The sequence below is a fragment of the Theropithecus gelada genome, chromosome 14 (assembly GCF_003255815.1).
Source record: "Theropithecus gelada isolate Dixy chromosome 14, Tgel_1.0, whole genome shotgun sequence".
NCBI lineage: Eukaryota > Metazoa > Chordata > Mammalia > Primates > Cercopithecidae > Theropithecus > Theropithecus gelada.
The window spans coordinates 18,464,181-18,479,838 of record NC_037682.1 but is presented as its reverse complement, the minus strand read 5'-3'; the positions used below and the strand labels follow the sequence as shown (position 1 = coordinate 18,479,838).

The 15,658-nt window shown below is 47.6% G+C and overlaps 1 protein-coding gene across 7 annotated transcripts in view; it reads left to right on the top strand.

Annotated features, from left to right (window-relative positions):
• Positions 1-15,658, top strand: part of C14H11orf49 (chromosome 14 C11orf49 homolog) — a 245,848-nt gene that overhangs the window by 219,320 nt on the left and 10,870 nt on the right. The gene's annotated exons all lie outside the window — the stretch shown is intronic.

Below are 15,658 nucleotides of genomic sequence, written 5' to 3'. Positions count from 1 at the left end.
GATGAAGAGGGTTGCAGTTGGAAACCAGAAGGGCGTGAAAGCAGCGGGCACAGTAGCTCATGCCTGTAATCCCACTACTTTGAGAGGCCAAGGTGGATGGATCACCTGAGGTCAGGAGTTCGAGACCAACCTGACCAACATGGTGAAACCCCGTCTCTGTTAAAAATACAAAAATGAGCCTGGCGTGGTGGTGGGCACCTGTAATCCCAGCTGCTTGGGAGGCTGAGGCAGGAGAATCACCTGAACTTGGGAGGCAGAGTTCAAGTGAGAGGTTGCAGTGAGCCGAGATTGTGCCACTGCACTCCAGCATGGGGGAAGAGTGAGACTGGGTCTGAAAAAAAAAAAGGCGTGAAAGTGATGAAGCCCAGTTGAGGGAAGGGTACTGTTACTGCTCACTTCACTGAAGTGGGAACTGAGGCTCAGACAGGGTGACAATGTTGTGCGAATATACTGATAGTTTGTAAGTAGCAGTGGCGGGACTAGAACTGCAGTCAGCCTGAATCCAGAGATGGGGGATCAGGAGCACAAGGAGATTCAGAGTCTCCTCATGCTCCCACTTCCCTGTGTCATGGCATCATTTCTGCTTTGTGGTTTGACCCACTGAAAACAAAGCTGCACTGGCTGCACTGCACCAAGAATCACCTCACTCCTTTTGAAATGTGCCAGCCAACTCCTCTGCTGACTTGGAAGAAGGGAGCTCCATTGCTCCCAGTGACAGACGCCAGCCTCAAGGTGGGGCAGGCTGTTTTGCAGCTCACAGCTCATGACCTAGTTTTGCTGGTCACGTGCGAAACCTGTTTAGTGATCACACACTCAAAATTGTGTAGGTTTTTTCTCCCTCATTATTCAGTGGATACTTTTCTTTCCTGATGGCAACTGGCCACTGGTAAAAGCTGCAGTTCAGGTTTTATAATTTTAATTTATCTGCTATCCAAAGGAGATTTGGATATTTTTTTCTTCACTGAAAAAAAAAAAAGTATGGGAGATTATCTCTTGTAATTTAAAAGCAGCCAAGTGGAGTTAGCTTTAAATTTCCATGATCGTTCCCTTTTGGGCAGAAATCATTTTATTTTAAAAAATTTTTTTGTTTGTTTGTTTTCTTTGAGACAGAATCTCACTCTGTCGCCCAGGCTGGAGTGCAGTGGTGCAATCTCGACTGACTGCAACCTCCACCCCGCCTCTCCCTGGGTTCAAGTGATTCTCCTGCCTCAGCCTCCTGAGTAGCTGGAATCATAGGTGTGCACACCATGCCCGGCTAATTTTGTTGTTGTTGTTGTTGTTGTATTTTTAGTAGAGATGGGGTTTCACCACGTTGCCCAGGCTGGTCTCAAACTCCTGACCTCAAATGATCTGCCCACCTAGGCCTCCTAAAGTGCTGGGATTACAGGCATGAGCCACCGCAGTCAGCCTGGGCTCAGATCGTTTTAAGGAAGATTCAGCCCCAAAATCTGGGGGGATAAACTCAGCATCCTTCAAGACTGAACTTAAGGCCGGGCATGGTGGCTCACACCTGTAATCCCAGCACTTTGGGAGGCTGAGACAGATGGAACACGAGGTCAGATTGAGATCATCCTGGCTAACATGGTGAAACCTCGTCTCTACTAAAAAAAAAAAAAAAAAAAAGAAAGAAAAAATTAGCCGGGCGTGGTGGTGGGTGCCTGTAGTCCCAGCTACTCGGGAGGCTGAGGCAGGAGAATAGTGTGAACCTGGGAGGCGGAGCTTGCAGTGAGCTGAGATTGCTCTACTGCACTCCAGCCTGGGCCACAGAGCACTTCAGCCTGGGTGACACAGTGAGACTCTGTCTTAAAAAAATATAAAAATAAAAAATACTGAAGTTAAGAATGAAGGTATGACAATAATTAGAGAATTTCTAAATAAAGAAAAGGAACCATAAGTGTGAGTGTGTATGTCCCAAGAAGCAAGTAGGATCCATAGTAATCTTGTTTGCTGCTTAATCACTATCACTTAACATAGTACCTAGATATATGCCAGACACTCCATAAATGCCTGCTGAATGAATCAGTATATGAGTGAATGTGTGAGTGAATGTTCCTTGTCTGGCATTTTACATGATTCTAATAGTCCATGATTCTAAGTAACTCTAAGAACAAGAGTCAACAACTATATCCTATATTTATTTGTTCATTTGTTTATTCATCAAATATTTCTTTTTAACAGCTTTTTGGGATACAATTCACATACCATACACTTCACCCATTTAAAGTGTAAAATTCAATGGCTTTTAATGTATTTCCAGAGTTGTGCATCCATTACCATGGTCTATTTTAGAATGTTTTCATTACCCTAAAAAGAAATCCTATACCCCTTAGCCATTACTCTTCGGTCCCCACTCTGCCATCTTCCCCAACCCTGGGCAACCCCTAATCTACTTTCTGTCTCTATAGCTTTATCCACTGGGCATTTCAAATAAGTAGAATTGAGACCAGGCACAGTGGCTCACACCTGTAATCCCAGCACTTGGGGAAGCCAAGTGGGGAGAATTGCTTGAGCTCAGGAGTTCCAGACCAGCCTAGGCGACATGGTGAAACCCCATCTCTACCAAAAATATAAAAAACTTAGCCACGCGTGGTAGCATGTGTCTGTGGTCCCAATTACTTGGGAGGCTGAGGTGGGAGAATTGCTTGAGCCTGCGGGGCAGAGGTTGTAGTAAGCTGAGATCACACCACTGCACTCCAGCCTGGGCAACAGAGTGAGACTCTGTCTTTAAAAAAAAAAAAAAATCAAATAAGTAGAATTGTATATGTGGTCTTGGCCAGATATAGTGGCTCATGCCTGTAATCCCAGCACTTTGGGAGACTGAAGCAGGTGGATCATTTGAGGTTAGGAGTTCAAAACCAGCCTGGCCAACATGGTGAAACCCTGTCTCTACTAAAAATAAAAAAATTAGCTGGGCATGGTGGTGCACGTCTATAATCCCAGTTACTCGGGAGGCTCAGGCAGGAGAATTGCTTGAACCCAGGAGGCGGAGGTTGCAATGAGCCGAGATCATGCTGCTGCACTCCAGCCTGGGTAACAGAGCGAGACTGTGTCTCCAAAAGAAAAAGAAAAAAAAAATGGCCAGGCACAGTGGCTTATGCCTATAATCCCAGCATGTTGGGAGGCCAAGGCGGGTGGATCACAAGGTCAAGAGATGGAGACCATCCTGGCCAACATGGTGAAACCCCATCTCTACTAAAAATACAAAAACTAGCTGGGCATGGTGGCATGCGCCAGTAGTTCCAGCTACTTGGGAGCCTGAGAGAGGAGAATCGCTTGAACCCAGGAGGCGGAGGTTGCAGTGAGCCAAGATCGCACCACTGCACTCCAGGCTGGTGACAGAGTGAGACTCTGTCTCGGGGAAAAAATAAATAAAAAAATTTTGTGACTAGTTTCATGTTTTAGGTTGGCGTAAAAGTAATTGAGGTTTTGCCATTATTTTCTTTTTTTTTTTTTTTTTTTTTTTTTTTTGCGGGGGGGGGGTCGTTTTACTCTGTCGCCCAGGCTGGAGTGCAGTGGCCAGATCTCAGCTCACTGCAAGCTCCGCCTCCTGGGTTTACGCCATTCTCCTGCCTCAGCCTCCCGAGTAGCTGGGACTACAGGCGCCCGCCACCTCGCCCGGCTAGTTTTTTGTATTTTTAGTAGAGACGGGGTTCCACCGTGTTAGCCAGGATGGTCTTGATCTCGTGACCTCGTGATCCGCCCGTCTCGGCCTCCCAAAGTGCTGGGATTACAGGCTTGAGCCACCGCGCCCGGCCTGCCATTATTTTCAATGGCAAAGACTGCAGGTACTTTTGCACCAACCTAATAGCACAGTGTTTTCATGGTTCATCCATCTTGCTGTATGTGTCAGTACTTCATTTCGCCAAATGTTTCTTGAGTGCTGATTTTGTGCCGGGAGCTATTCTGCAAATGAGGATACAGTCATGAATAAGATATAGTTCCTGCCCCTCAAAGAACTTGATTTAGAAGGCGACTGCTTAGGTACTGGTTACTGGCTGCCACCACTCTGTGATATATGACCTTGGTTTTGATCAATCACTCCAAAATACTGACCTCTTTTCCCTTTCCTGTGATGTGAGGGAGCTTATGAGAGTGAACCTTCGATATGCATCTTAGCCCCCCACAGCCACAGCTTTGCATTTGCCCCAGCTCTCTCCTCAGACCCTTCCAAACAATTGGATAACATGAAAGCACCACAAGATGTGAGTGTAGGTGGTAGAATCCTGTAAGAACCAAAAATTCTCCATACCAAGGTAGAATTATACAGTTATTGATACTAAGGGGCTTCTGGAATGGTATTCCTCTATTTGTGGCTGGAAACTTACCCACTCCTCACCTAGAGGCCTGCTGTTTGACAGAAACCTCAGACCTTTCTGTTTGAGCAGGAGGAAGCATCGTAGCCAGTCCATGTCAATAGCAGTGTGAGGGAATTATGGGAATGGCAGTAACAACAGAAGGGCCAAGGTTACCCACATGGCACTGGCTGCAGTTAGAGATGAATTCAGAATTAGGGTAAGTTTGTTTTCTCCCCGAGTATGAGCATCAAGCTTCTGTGTCAACCTCATCTCCTCAATGCCATGCTTTCCCTACTGTACTGCAGCTGGGCATATGTAGAAAAACTGTATGTATCCCAGAAAGCATCCCCTGATTTTGTAAGCTATTCTCATTTTGTCCTGAAGGTCAGGGTCCCAGCTTCCCCACACACATACCTATGCATCTGATCAGAACTGCAAATGGGGGTGGTAGAGACTTCAAGGCAGTTACTATTGCTAGAAGAGGAACTGCCCTCTCCCATCTCACTGCCAGGCTTACTTTATTCAGGACGCTGAAGTCTGGGGATGGGCTGCTGAAGGAGGCTCCAGTCTCTGATGATGTGTGCATAAAAGAATGTAATCCACAGGCAGCTGGAAGCCGGAGCCTGTTCAGGGGCATGGTGTCTCCACATGCGCCTGCCTTATGTGCTGCAAGCATCATGGCCAGGCCCTGGGGCAGCAGGTGTGAGCTGGAAAAACAGGAAAAGAAAAAGCAAACAGACTCCACGACAGCAGCCAAGCCAGAGATCCCCTCCATCTCACATATTCCTGCAGCTAGTGGAGTAGTTCTTTCATCCCCAAATGATAACAGAGCATCTCCCGCTCCCCATCCTCCATGGACTGGAAGCTTTCTGGATGGTTAAGAGCATGCAACTGGAACCAGACTTCTTGAGTTCAAATCCTGGTTTCACAACATACTAGCTGGGCCCTTGAGAAAGGTATTTAATTTCTTTGAGCCTGTTTCCTCATTCGTAAAATGGGAATAATAATAGTTGTAATGATTGAAGGAGAAGTATATGATGTGCTTAAAATGGTGGCTGGCACAGAGTAAACTTGTCATGATCGTTAGAAGTGGTAATATTAACCTTGATCTAGAAGAACACAGACCCCATGGCATTAGAAAGATCTAGTGTACATCCCACCTGTGCCCCATTAACTGGATGACCTTGCGGATATCTCTAAGTTCTCTGGTCCCTGTTTTTATATCTGTAAAATGGGGATGACAATAATAATAGTAACTAACTCATAGGGTGTTTGTAAGATTTCAGTAACACCAACAAAACCATGAAAATTGCTTACCACATTGTAGACATTAAATAAGTAATAATTTTTTAATTTTTAGATGAAGTCTTGCTCTGTTGCCCAGGCTGGAGTGCAGTGGTGTGATCTTAGCTCACTGCAAACTCCACCTCCCAGATTCAAGTGATTCTTGTGCCTCAGCCTCCCAAGTAGCTAGAATTATAGATGCCCGCCACCACGCCTGGCTAATTTTTTGTAGTAGAGACGGGGTTTCACCATGTTGGCCAGGCTGGTCTCAAACTCCTAACCTCAAGCGATCCGCCTACCTCAGCCTCCCAAAATACTGGGATTACAGGCATGAGCCACCACGCCTGGCCAGTAATAATTTCTTGCTGTTACAATTATGTTGGCATTATTAATAGTACCAGATTTTAAAAAATAAATAAATGAGATGTTGCTGGGTTTCCAAAGCCAATGCTTCCTGGCCTTTTTGCACTTCACAGCAATCAGAAAATAATATATAACAAAAATCTCCAGTAAAGATAAGACTACTTGTGATTGGCCTGCAGGCTCTGGCCTCCTCCCAGCTGGGCCAAGGGGACCATCACACCTGTAAGTCATTTGAGACCCAAGTGACAAAGGGTTGGGAAGCTGTGTTCCAAGGGTGAAGATTTAAAGCACTGGTTCTTAAACTTGAGTACGCATCAGAGTCACCTGCAGGGCTTGTTAAACCACACATGGCCGGACCACATCCCCAGAGTTCAGTAGGTTTAGGGCAGGGCTCAAGAATTTATATTTCTAAAAAATTCCCAGGTGATGCTGATGGTCTGGGAAACACACGTTGAGAACCACTGCCATTCTTTTTTTTTTTTTTTCATTTTCTTTTTTTTTTTTTTTTTTTTTTTGAGACAGAGTCTTGCTCTGTCACCAGGCTGGAGTGCAGTGTCGTGATCTGAGCTCACTGCAACCTCCGCCTCCCAGGTTCAAGCAATTCTCCCACCTCAGCCTCCTGTAGCTGGGACTACAGGCACATGCCACCATGCCCAGCTAATTTTTGTATTTTTAGTAGAGACTGGGTTTCACACTGTTGGCCAGGATGGTCCCAATCTTTTGACCTCGTGATCCACCTGCCTCGGCCTGCCAAAATGCTGGGATTACAGGTGTGAGCCTCCTCACCCAGCTGTATTGCCTGCCATTCTTATTCTGGCCAGGCATGGTGGCACACGCCTGTAATCCCAGCACTTTGGGAGGCTGAGGCAGGCGGATCACTTGAGGTCAGGAGTTCGAGACCAGTCTGGCCAACATGGTAAAACCCCGTCTCTACTAAAATACAAAAATTAGCCAAGCATGGCAGCACATGCCTGTAGTCCCAGCAACTCAGGAGGCTGAAGCAGGAGAATCACTTGAACCTGGGAGGCAAAGGTTGCAGTGAGCTGAGATCACGCCACTGCACTCCAGCCTGGGCAACAAGGCAAAACTGTCTCAAAAAATAAAATTAAAATTAAAAATTAAAAAAATTATTGACTGGGCACAGTGGCTCATGCTTGTAATTCCAGCACTTTGGGAGGCCAAGGTGGGTGGATCGCGAAGTCAAGAGTTCGAGACCAGCCTGGCAAACCTGGCGAAATCCCATTTCTACTAAATACAAAAATTAGCCGGGTGGGGTGGCGTGCGCCTGTAATCCCAGCTACTCAGGAGGCTGAGGCAGGAGAACTGCTTGAACCCTTGAGGCAGAGGTTGCAGTGAACTGAGATCGTGCCATTGCACTCCAGCCTGGGTGACATAGCAAGACTTTGTCCCCCACAAAAAAATTATTTTAAAACGTTATTATTTTTTGAAATGGAGTCTTGCTCTGTCACCCAGGCTGGCATGCAGTGGTGCATTCATAGCTCACTACAGCCTCAAACTCCTGGGCTCAAGTGATCTTCCCACCTCAGCCTCCTGAGTAGCTAGGACCATAGGCACATTCTACAAAGCCCAGCTAATTTTTTATTTTGTAGAGATGGGGGCGGTGATCTTGCTGTGTTACTTAGGCTGGCCTTGAACTCCTGTCCTCAAGCATTCCTCTTGCCTCAGCTTTCCATAAATTTTTTTATTTTATCTTATTTTATTTTATTTTAAGATGGGGTCTTGCTGTGTTGCTTGGGCTGGACTCAAACTCCCAGGCTCAGGCAATTTTCCTGCCTCAGCCTCCCAAGTAGCTGGGACTACAGGTGCACACCACCACACCCAGCTAAGAACTTTTTTATAAAGAATTCCTACAAATTGGCTGGGCACAGTGGCTCACGCTTGTAATCCCAGCACTTTGGGAGGCTGAGGCAGGTGGATCACCTGAAGACAGGAGCTTGAGACCAGCCTGGTCAACATAGTGAAAACTCCTCTCTACTAAAAATACAAAAAAATTAGCTGGACACGGTGGCGGGCACCTGTAATTCCAGCTACTTGGGAGGCTGAGGCAGGAGAATCGCTTGAACCTGGGAGGTGGAGATTTCAGTGAACCAAAACCATGCCATTGCACTCCAGCCTGGGCAACAAGAATGAAACTCCGTCTCAAAAAAAAAAAAAAAAAAAAATTCCTACAAATCAATAAGAAAAAGATTAAGGTTCTCAGTAGAAAAATAGTCCAAAGATATAAACAGGCAATGCACAGAAGAACATTAGTAATAAACCTTTGGGCATATTTTCATGCCCACACTCACTAGTAATCAGAAAACTGCCAATTATATTGAGATACCTCTTCATACCTATCAAATTGGCAAAAATTTTAAAGTTTCATAATACAGATATTGGTGAGGATGTGAAACAGTGGGAACGCTCATAAACTGCGGGTGGGAATGTAAATTGTTACAATTACGTTCGGACAATTTAGCCAAATTTTAAAAGTCCAAGAGCTACCCCTGGGAATAAGGAAACATGCAGTATTGTTTGTAATAGCTGCCATTGGAACAATCTGCATGTCCCTCTGCCGAAGGAAAGAATAAAGTGTGGCATATTCATACCATAGTTGTGGAATTCTTTCCAGCAGCTAAAATGAATAGCTATATATGCATCAATCCTGATGAATGTCAAAATATCAAAGTTACAGAATGACAGAGTTTGAGAAAAAGCAAAACAAAGCTATATAATGTTTTAGGAACACAGACATTTGCATGAGTTAATTATAGTATAAAGACATGCAGAGGAATGCTAGACCCCCAAGTTTTAGTAAATCATGGTGATCCCCCCAGGAAGAAAGGTAGATGATAGGATGAGGGAGGGGTGCACAGGTGGCTGAAATGGTTGTCTGTAATGCTGCATTTTACAAAGCTTTTGAAGACTGAAGCAAGGATAGTAAGACGTTATGGTATGATAAAATTGGCTAGTGGGGACACAGGTGTTTCTTACGTTATTCTCTGTAGTTTTCTGAGGTTCTAAACATTTCCTTTATATAAAAAATCATGGGGGGATTAGGTAGAGAGCAGTGAAAGCAAAAAGCATTTCGGGGAAAGTAAGCGGCATGGAAAAGAAGCTAGGCTCTCACCAGTGATGGCCTGGAGTTTGAGGCATTTGAGGGCAGAGGGAGGGAAAGTGGGGCTTTACAGGCCATACATTGGGTTTGGGTCTTTATTCTAAGGTCTGTGGACCAGTTCACCCCTAGCTGTCAGGCTTCTTGGGAGGTTCCAGAGTAATGAGGCCTTCAGACTGTCTGCAGGGAAGCAGCAGCACCCGGGCCAAAGCTTCCAGTCCTTCTGGGGGCAGCTGCTCTAACAAACACTGAGACTGGGAGAAGTGAAAGGGGCAGCAGGAAGGCTTCATTACCACGAGACAGCACAGAGCCCACTCTTCCTTACCAGACGTGGCCGCAGGTGGTCTCGGAACTGTGACTAGCGTCAGAGAGGCCTGTATTTGAAGTATAGCTCTTTCGCTCCTGTTTGTAACCTGTGTCAGGTTTCTTAATTCCTCTGAATGTCTGCGTTCTCCATAAAGGTACTCACTGAACTGACCTCACAGGATTAATACGAGCAGAAAATGAACTATGGGTGTGTAGTACTAACAGCCTTTAGTGAATATTCACTATTATTATTATCATCATCATCATGTTGTTTCCCATACCCTCTGGATCAAGCATCTTAGGCATTTCAGGGCAGGTAGGGTTTGGGGTACCCTGGAGGTGCAGACCGGAGCCAGGGCAGAGCAATGACCTGGACATCCCATGCCACTTCAAGGGCCTAGGCTAGAGGCAGCTTGTGCAGCACAAGTGTGCCTCCAACACAGTCCAGAAGAGGAGCGACCCTCAGGAAATGACGCAGGACACCTTTGTAGCAGCCTTTTTCCTCCCACCTGGAGAAGGTAACCAGACATCGTGTCATCGCTGCTTCTCTCATGGCCCTGACATTCAAACAAAAACCCTAGAGGTGCACTGTGAGCCCAAACAGACATGGGGACACCCTTCAGCCACCCTATGACTGACACTAGTCATGTGACCTCCTCAAAGAAGTCCATTCATGGAAAGTGGCTTTTCTTTTTTTTTTTTTTCTTTTTGAGACAGAGTCTCGCTCTGTCCCCCTGGCTGGAGTGCAATGGCGCGATCTCAGCTCACTGCAAGCTTCGCCTCCCGGGATCATGCCATTCTCCTGCCTCAGCCTCCTGAGTAGCTGGGACTACAGGCGCCCGCCACCGCGCCTGGCTAATTTTTTTTTTGCATTTTTAGTAGAGACAGGGTTTCACCGTGTTAGCCAGGATGGTCTCGATCTCCTGACCTTGTGATCCGCCCGCCTCAGCCTCCCAAAGTGCTGGGATTACAGACGTGAGCCACCGCGCCCGGCCAGAAAGTGGCTTTTCTTTCTGGCCCTGGCTGAGGGCTGGTTTCCCCCAAAAGTAAACTGGAAACTGATCGCTGGCTTCCACCTGAGACCTCTGCCTGGTGGATGATGGCAGCACACACTTTCTCTGGGCTCTATTTTTATTTGCTCTTTGGGGCTCTCCCACAGTTTAAACCAGATAGAATATACTTACTGATCACATCTGGAGCTCATTCTGAGCGCCTGTTAGACACTAGCATATATAACATCATCACGCTGACTCTCTACAAGAATCCTGGGAAACAGGAACTATGATTGTATCCTCTTCACAGATGAGGAAACTGAGGCTCAGAGGGAAACAGTCACTTGGCCAGTGAATGGTGGAACTGGGACTTAATCCTGGGGTCAACTAATCCAGAACTTGACCAGGGAAACTGACCCTAATTAGGGGTGAATAGGAAGTTGGCAAGTCAGTAGGTTCAGGCTGGAAGCTGTTGCTTACTTGGCACCCTTACAACTCCCAGCCAGACTGCCTATCCCAGCTGCTGGAAGTCAGCAGGGGAGGGAGAAAGTGGCCAGTCGCAGACCAGCCATGTGCTCTTTCTCCACTCCAGTTGCCTGTCCTAGGCTCTACCCCACACATGGTTCTGCTCCGGACAGCCTGAACCAAAGTGTCTCTACTTCTCCCCCAGAGTCCCTCTCTCTAGCCCCGAGGCATGGCCCACAAGGGTCCCTCCATGATCCAATAGATCTGTGCAGACTGTCACTGGCAGCAGCTCCCTGTTGGCTCCACTTCAAAGCAGGGGCGGCCAGGCACCTCCAGGTGTCAGAAGCAGCTGGCACGTTAGCAGAAGGCCTCTGGCAGGAAGGGGTGTTGAGCCAACTGCCAGCAACTGGAAAACAGCACATGGGGATGACCTCGTCTCCAAGAAGATTCTTTCCAGAGCCCTCTGGGAGTGGCATCGAGCTTGAGTTCAGAACGAAGGAGCTGTCTGTGGGGATAAAAGGGTTGCAGGCAAAGGCAAAGAGGTAAAGACAGACCAGGAGCTTCCTGCCTGCCTTCTCCCACAGTTCTGCTGAGATTCCAAAGCTAGATGCAGATGCCCACAGCTAGAAAGATCCCATAGGCGGGTTAAAGACACAGATGCGGCCGGGCGCGGTGGCTCAAGCCTGTAATCCCAGCACTTTGGGAGGCCGAGACGGGCGGATCACGAGGTCAGAAGATTGAGACCATCCTGGCTAATACGGTGAAACCCCGTCTCTACTAAAAAATGCACAAAACTAGCCGGGCGAGGTGGCGGGCGCCTGTAGTCCCAGCTACTCGGGAGGCTGAGGCAGGAGAATGGCGTAAGCCGGGGAGGCAGAGCTTGCAGTGAGCTGAGATCCGGCCACTGCACTCCAGCCTGGGCGACAGAGCGAGACTCCGTCTCAAAAAAAAAAAAAAAAGACACAGATGCCTAGAACTTTCATGGGTCTCAGCATTCATTTGGAGATGGACAGCACAGCATATGGTGTGATTAAATGTACCTTTCAGTAAGTCTTCTGCAGCCATAGACCTCTGAACTTCAAACTCTCGCCCCACTAGATTTAGCACTAACAGGAGGAGCTGTTAGTTCTGTCCACCCTTGGGACAACACTGTCGGAGCTGGAAGAAGCCCTTTGGGAAGTATGAGCCTTCAAGCTTCTGCTTGAACATTTCTGGCAATACACATCTCATTCCTTTACAAATCAGCCACAATCCTAGAACTATGCAGCTTGAAAACATCTCTAGAGCCAAACTCTAGATCCCCGTGGTATCTCCCCAAGAGGCAGTCCTTTGAGAGTTGGGTCTCAGCCCTCACTTCCTCCCTAGTCTTCGCTTCTAAGCAAAAAGATCTAAATGCAGTCATTTGTCCAGTATCATGGTTTTTAGACTGTCCACCAGGCTGACCCTCTTCTCCGGGACTCTAGTTTACTCCCCTTAAACAGACTGTCCAGACATTGAAAGTATTAGTATTTGAATGATAGCTCTTTCGTTCCTAGCTTGTAACCTTCGCCAAGTTTCTTAATCCCTCTGAATATCTGCATTCTCCATAAGGATTCTCACTAAGTATCTTTATGAGAGGGATTAAGAAACTACTCCAGGTGTCACCTGGCCAGAGGAAAAGGGGACCGTGGCTTCTCTCACTTATTTGTTCATGCATTTCTTCATTCAACAGACATTGACTGAGTGCCTGCTATGTGCCAGGCACCATACCAGAGTCAAGCCACAGGTAGGGAGACAGAGGCGTCACTTGGTAGATCTTATGTTCCCAGGACAAAGACAACAGTGTGAGGAGGCTGCTGAGAACTGCAGAAACCAGTAGCAGGGGGGCCTATTCTAGGCTGGGTTAGAAAAAGTGCTTTCCTCTTTCATCTTCCCCAAGAGGTGCTGTGGAGGCTTCAGCCTGAAGAATATGGAGATATCTGGTAGGTGAGGAGGAGGCATGGAGGGCAGGGAGCATTATGGCTAGAGGGACAGACTTGTCTGGAGGGCATGAGTAAGGACAGCTTCAGGGAGGACGGAAAGACTAGTGTGGCCAGAATGCAGTGGGGGAGTCGAGGGAGGCAGGGGGCAGATGGAGCGGGCTCACAGGCCAGATCCAAATGGGGGACCATGTCCTAAGGGCAATGGGAAGACTGTGAAGGTTTTGTTTGTTTGTTTGTTTTTGTTGTTGTTGTTGTTATTAACACAGAGTCTCGCTCTGTCATCCAGGCTGGAGTTCAGTGGCACAATGTTGGCTCACTGACATGGCCACCTCCCAAGTTCAAGTGATTCTCCAGCCTCAGCCTCTCGAGTAGCTGGGATTACAGGCATGAGCCACTGTGCCCAGCCTCTGTGAAGGGTTTCCAACACAATGGTAAAATGGTCACATTCACATTTTAGGAAAATCTTTCTGACCACAATATGGATACTCAATTAGAAGAAGGCTCACACCTGTAATCCCAACACTTTGGGAGGCCCAGGCGGGCAGATCATGAGGTCAAGAGATCAAGACCATCCTGGCCAACATGGTGAAACCCCATCTCTACTAAAATACAAAACTTAGCTGGACATGGTGGCGCGTGCCTGTAGTCCCAGCTACTTGGGAGGCTGAGGCAGGAGGATCGCTTGAACCCAGGAGGCGGAGGTTGCAGTGAGCCTAGATCGAGCCACTGCACTTCAGCCTGGTGACAGAGTGAGACTCCGTCTCAAAAAAAAAAAGCAAGCAAGAGTAGTTGCAGGGAAACTGGGTAGGAGGTCATGCCATCATCAAGAAAAGAGAGGGGGAGGCTGGGGATAGGATGGTGGCTGTGGATGTGGAAAGTAGATGGATTCAAGAGAAATTTCAGCAATAGCATTGATAGGAGTTGGTGAATGGTTGATTGGCTTGGGGTGGGGTGGGGGGAGTTTCCAAGATGTCTAGGATGCCCCACGTTTCTGGTTGAGGAGAGTCACAGCCGGTGTTGCTGTTAACACAAGCTCAGATCCAGTTGGCTTTTTAAAAGGTAGCCAGTCTTACTGCTTGCAATAAAAAAAAAACCCTCAGTCCTTTATACATCTGCTGCTATGATCCAGCCACATGTCCCTCAGAAAGAAAGCCCTCACCTCTGTCTGCCCCCCCTTCACTCACCCCCTACTTCCTCCTGCTCGGCATGTTTCAGCTCCCCAGTCTCTGAGCCTCAGACTCTTCACCTGTAGAATGGAAATAACAATAAGACCCACCCATAGGACTGCTGTAGGATAAAATTTAATTAATGTAGTCAAATGCCTTAATAGCCTGCCATGAGGCAGGAAAGGTACCTGCCTCTACGGGCAGATCACTTGAGGTCAAGAGTTCGAGACCAGCCTGGCCAACATGATGAAACCCCGTCTCTACTAAAAATACAAAAATTAGCCACGCATGGTGACAGGCACCTGTAATCCCAGCTGCTAGGGAGGCTGAGGCAGAAGAATCACCTGAACCTAGGAGGCAGAGGTTGCAGTGAGCCAATCTGCGCCACTGCACTCCAGCCTGGGCAACAGAGCAAGATTAAAAACAAAAAGGTATCTGCCTCTATTGTTACCCGTATTACAGGGCACCTGCAGGGCTGCCCTGCTCCAACAGACACCCCTGCCCTCCCATGGTGCGCACCCCCTCTTCTGCAACAGCCCATCTCCAAAGGGACTGCTGATGTTTGAGGTCAAGATGGCCCCTAGCAGAAAGCTGCAGACCACTTCTGAGGCTGGAAGGGTGTGCCCTGTTTACAGCTTCTAGTCCCATCTGTGGCTGAAAGAGGAAGATGCTCGTGGCACTCAGCATTAAGGCTTCCACGAGGCTGTGAAGCCCTTTGGGAAGTATGAGCTCAAGCTTCTGCTCCGAGGCAGGCTCCGGAATGGGCCTATTGGTGAGAATTGCAAATGGAGGTAACTTCTGCAATTAGACAGTGGTGACAGTGATGCTACTGTGTGAATATACTAAAAAACTGAATTGTACACTTTTAAAGGGTGACTTTTATAGTGCTTCATTATATCGCAATGTAAATAAATAGTAAGTGGAAGTTGCTGCTATGGGAGCACTGTGTTCCAATTGATGATCAACGGAAGCCATGGAACATGGGGACAGGCTTGGGCTCCTTGGTGGTTTCCTGCTTGGGGATATTCACAGCCCAGTACTGTTCTGTTGTAATTCACTTTAGACTGTTGGGGCTCCAGCTGTCCTGAGAGCAGGGCAGGAAGGGAAAGTCAGTGACTTCTCATGTCCAGAGCCTTTGTCTGCCCTGCTGAGCCTGCCAAGGAAAAGCTTTGAGGTGCCGGTGGCTCTCGCTCCCTGAGCGCTCCTGGGAGAGCTCACTCTTCTTCTGCAGTTTGGGGGTCTTTGCTAACGCCAGTCCTCTCTAACTGCCCGCCCTCTGCCGTCTCCCTGCTCCCGCAATCCAGTTGTCAAAACAGATTCTGCCATCTGGGTGGGGAAGGAGCAGTTTTGCTGCCTGGGTTTTCCTTGGGTTATGAAAGATGGGGTAACCACTTGGCTTTTGGCAGTGCACTTAGTCCCGTGAACTACTGATGGAGGGACCAGGGCACTCTCTTGTGGCCCTCAGCAGCATTGCTTCTTCCCGCCCTCCAGTCTTGAATTTTTTCCAGCTGGAATTCTAGTGTTAAACTCTGGTGGTGGAGGCAGCTGTCGTTCTCCCCAGGAGATGCCTAACATATCAGTAACAAGAAAGAAAATAAATCAGCCACAGAAACTAGGAGGTAAAATGTTAGTGTTTTTGCTCTGTAGCTTTATTTTCAAAGAGGTAGTGTGGCCTCATGGAAGATGCGTGGCCTGTGGAGTCCAGCAAGCT